This window comes from Gobio gobio (assembly GCF_949357685.1).
Source record: "Gobio gobio genome assembly, chromosome: 25".
Lineage (NCBI taxonomy): Eukaryota > Metazoa > Chordata > Actinopteri > Cypriniformes > Gobionidae > Gobio > Gobio gobio.
Window position 1 is genome coordinate 3006917 of NC_137121.1, and position 5000 is coordinate 3011916.

Consider the following 5000-nt stretch of genomic DNA (forward strand, 5'->3'; position numbering starts at 1 on the left):
GTGGGCGGTGTCAGGTTTCATATTACAAAATGTATTTTAACTACTTTTTAATCAAAACCTTTTCTAATCTTGACAAAACGTATATCGTCGGAAATGTCTGAGTCTCAAGGTTCCATATTTCGTGATAAAAGTGAGAGAAAATATGTTAGAGAAAAGATTCAATGGAATGTGTGACGCCCGGTGGCTATTTGTGGTACAGCGCCTAAACAAAATGTCATGGGAACTTACATTTTTGTGATATCAACTTCAAATTTGGAACACAACTTAGTTAAACACATGGTTTTGATTTTATAGTAGTTTCAGTTAGTTAGTAAAATATAAATTTTTATATCAAATAAAATATATTTACAGTACTATTTGATTTACAGTAAATTCAAACTTCCATAACTTTTTCGTACTTTCATTTTCATTTTTAATTTTATCGTTCAATAATCTGTCGAGTGTATTATTTAAAACAAGACCATATGCAGGTCTATAGTCCAAAGCATTTTTGAATTACCGCCATTAAAGTTTGGATACTGCATTTTCACGTCCATTCTCAAAAATCAAAAGTTAACATTAGTGAACTAACGCGCAAACAATAACTCATTTCTTTTAACAACGATTAATAAATGCTTTTAAAAATTGTTAGTTCAAGGTAAGCTAATGCTTTAACTGATGAGAACAAATGAGACGGTAACATTTAATGAGGTTTCATTTCTTACCGTTAGTTAACTAAATTAGTGAACAAGCTAACAATGCACAGCATTTATTAATCTTAGTTAATATTCATCTCCGCATTTACTGATACATAATGGATATATTGCTTATTGTTAGCTAATGCTAGTTAATAACTGATGCTAACTAATGAGACCTAATTGTAAAGTGTTACCTAAAACGTTTTTCATTCTTTTCTAGTAAATTGTGAGAAATTCTGATTTCTGTTTTGGCTATTTTCACCTGAAAATAGTGCCGATTCGGAAATATTTTTTACTTTTACATCAAAATCCTAAAACTATCCAGGCGTAAATGTTTTTCAATGAGATCTCTGACTTTTAAGCCTCACCGTACATATTTATTTTTTACTTGAAGATGAAAGTAACCATTTAAGGTGCCTCAGGTTATGAATGCTGCTTTATGAGTCGTCGAGTTCGGATGCGGATGGATCCGGATCATCAGACGAGTGAACCGTTTACCTCAGTTTATTTCATTCGGTTCGTCACTCTTGTGTTGTTCTACCTCCTGTTTATTGCGTGTAGCGTATGAATGTTTTACGTTTACCAAACCAGATCAGGTTGTTGATCCATTATTTTATGGTTTTAAGCGTGTTTTTTGTCGAGTTAGCTGTGATATTAAGCAGTTTGCGTTGTGGAGGATTCAGTTTTGATTGTATAATTTAGCCCTTGCTTTAAGGAATATTCTGGGTTCAGTCGAATTAAATCTTATTTGATCACAGAAATGCTGAAAATATAACAGAAAATAATGCTGCGTTCACGCCATGTCTTAATTACCGTAAAATAAAAAACGCTTTGTATGCTTTTGGGCGCAACGGTCACGTGATGCAGTTCAAAATCATTACGGTAATTACGAACCCAAGCTCAATCTTGTCCCTCAGATTTTCTGTTTACGGTAAGCAACCGTTATATTAGTCATTTTGTGGTGCATTTGAAATCATCAGATGCTGTTTTGTTGCTTAATAAAAAAGTTGCGCTCCGATGTCGGTTCATCAAACTAAAAGCTTTATCTTAATTATCGTAAATAAAAAGCTCAGAACGCTTTCACACAGTGGTCAGGTGGTACAGCGCTCACGTGGTGCAGTTCAGAATTGTTACGGTAGTTACGACATTTAGTTTACGGTAAGCAACCGTTATATTAGTAATTTTTTGCCGCATTTGAAATCATCAGAGGCCTTTTTTGTTGGTTTATACAAACCGAGAAACGACTTGAAACTTTCAGGTTTGTTTTTGTACCTTTTTTCTGCAGGATTTCTGTGGAAAAATAACCACAAAAAAGTTATGCCTGATGTCGGTTCATCAAACTAAAAGCTTTATCTTAATAAAAACCGTAACTTAACCGTAAATAAAAAGCTCTGAAAGCTTTTGCGCGCAGTGGTCAGGTGATGCGATTCAGAATCGTAACGGTAATTACAACATTGCATGAACCCAAACTCAATCCAGTCCCTCAGATTTTTCGTTTACGGTAAGCAACCGTTATGTCATTTTGTGGCGGATTTGAAATTATCAGCTTTTTTGTTGGTTTATACGAAACTAGGAACTACTTGAAACTTTCAGGTTTGTTTTTGTACCTTTTTTCTGCAAGATTTCTGTGAAAAAATAACCACAAAAAAGTTGCGCGCTGTTATCGGTTCATCAAACTAAAAGCTTTATCTTAATTACTGTAAATAAAAAGCTCAGAACACTTTTGCGCAGTGGTCAGGTGGTACAGTGGTCACGGTTTCGTTACGGTAATTACGACAATGCATGAACCCAAACTCAATCTAAACCCTCAGATTTTTCATTTACGGTAAGCAACTGTTATATGTCACTTTGCAGCGCATTTGAAATTATCAGCATTTTTGTTGGTTTATATGAACCGAGGAACTACTTTCAGTTTCGTTTATTTTGTTAAAACCTTTTTTCGGCAAGATTTCTTAAAAAAAAAAAACACACACAAAAAAGCCAATCTCTGTTCTTTTTGTTTTTTTTTAAAGGCTTTTCTTAATCTTAATTAATGTAAATAAAAAGCTCAGAACGCGGTCACGTGATGCAGTTCATAATCATTACGGTAATTACAACATGGCGTGAATCTACTCAATGCAGTCCCTCAGATTTTCCGTTTTACAGTAAGCAACTGTTATTAGTTATTTTGTGGTGCATTTGAAATCATCAGCGTTGGTTTATACGAGCTGAGGAACGACCTGAAACGTACAGGTTTGTTTTAATACCTTTTTTCTGCAAGATTTATGTGAAAAAAAATAACCAAAAAAAAAAGTGATGTCGGTTCATCAAACTGAAAGCTTTATAAAATGGCGACGGCCTTATGATGGGAGGATCGTTTGCAATATAAAAGATGTCTGATCCAAAGAGTGAAATGGAGAAATTATACAAAGGTGTGGAATGATTATGTTACCTCCAAAGATAGATACTATATATTTCTGTATATTTGAAAGTGCCAAATGAAACGCTTTTCAGCTTTACGTTCGTTTTCTCATACTAGCGCTCGCGCTCGGTTTTTGTGGAGCGCGGGATTTTCTTTGCTAGACCTCCATTTTAGATGATGGTAGAGACGCGGCGGGTGTAACGGACGCTAGAATCCAAAGAGTTGTTTGCTTCTTTCACTGGGTTGGACCGACGGTTTCAACGTCGAGTATGATTGTGATTGTGTGATTTTGAGTGTTTGTATGAAGTGTGGCTGAACTACATTCGCAGTAAGTGAACAATATTTTATAACGAGACTTGAGGAAAAATGTAATCAGAGTTTTTGGAACAACCCTTTAGATCGAAGTGACACAAAATCATCATTTCAGAAAGCAAATAAAATCTATACCAAAGATTGATACGGTCGCCCCTGTGTAGATTTCACTAGACTTTTGCTTTTGTAAGGTTGCATCCTGTTTTGACTACGATCACATAATAAACCGTTTTTAACGTATATTGAACATGTTGTGCCGATCTCAAACAATGTGAATTTACTCCTGAATGTAAACCTATCACAAAAACGTTGAATTAGGGGTGTAAATGCTCGGTATTTTTCCTTTTTTTTTAAATATTAATAGTGATTTTGAACTTGTCATTGTGTTTTATGTTTTGCTCGAAGGGTTTTGCTCATTGAATGTCCCTGAACAGCCAAAGAAACTGAATCTGTCAGGACTTTTAGTTTCATTTGATCATAATATGCCGGTTGATTTATTATAATTTGTATTATTATTATTTAAGGCCCTCATGTTGAGCGTGTTTGATTCCATTACATGCCAAAAAAGTGGTCAGAACAATGCACATTATAATAAAATACTTCTCAAAAATAACTGTTTGGCTCATTATCTTTCTTTATAGTTATGTGTCACGCTCTTTGTTAATGAGTTTAATAACTGTGATGTTTCGTGTGAATTGTAGGCTATTATTATATTTAATTACGTTAAAATATTTGATTTCTTTCCGTTGGTGAATTAAACGAAGCTTTTCGCAATGAATCAATCGAACCGATTCCTTCAAACGACTCACTGTTCGGGGCGCTCGGGAAACGCCACACGCTGGTGACCCCTGCTGGTCAAAATAATGTAAATGCATTGAAAACTCAGCCCAAGCGTTTTACAAACCAAATGTTTTATTGAACAAATAATCTAATAATATTACAAATGAAGTCCGTATGTTATTGAATTACATTAGTTCTTGTTTTATGGAGAGCTTGATGCCAATTAAGAGACTATTAAATAAAACTCTTCCTTTTATTATACGCCTACAATTACCTCATTAAAAATGAATTAAATAATAATAATTAAAAAAACAAAACAAAGCGAAACTTTGAAATGTCGAAACGGTTATGATGACGTAACGAAGCCTCTGAAATCACGTGACTCATTTTGATCGAATCACTGATTCGAAACAAATGATTCGCTCCAATGATTTTATACAAAACCACGTAATAAAATAATCAAAACAATTTGTAAATAAAGTATCTATCTGACTGTTTGTCTAAAGTTTGAATAATTCAAACAGAAGTAAAATAAGCGTTCAGTACTACCTTATTTATTTATTTATTTCAAATGTATCATTGGGCTTACAAGTAATTTCAACTACTATTTTTATTTTGTCTAGTTGAACCTCATATAACTTAAAGAAAAAAGTTTTTGAAAAGGGTTGAATTATTTGGTATTTCGTATCTTGTGCGGTGTGAATGCGCGGTAATGACACTCCGGGCCTGTCGGCGGCGCTACAGCCTGAGGTCTGCGTGATGACGTCATGTGGCGGAAGTGGAAACACGCGTCCTCTTTTCCGCCTGTGTTCGCAGCGTCGCGGCACATG

At 34.6% G+C, this 5000-nt stretch overlaps 1 protein-coding gene across 1 annotated transcript in view; it reads left to right on the forward strand.

Moving 5' to 3' along the window:
• Positions 1-4917: 4917 nt before the first annotated feature.
• Positions 4918-5000, forward strand: part of rsl24d1 (ribosomal L24 domain containing 1) — a 5880-nt gene continuing 5797 nt past the window's right edge. Inside the window, exon 1 of the mRNA XM_079809002.1 lies at positions 4918-5000. This exon is cut by the window's right edge and continues 110 nt beyond it. The gene's annotated coding sequence lies outside the window, so the exon portion shown is untranslated.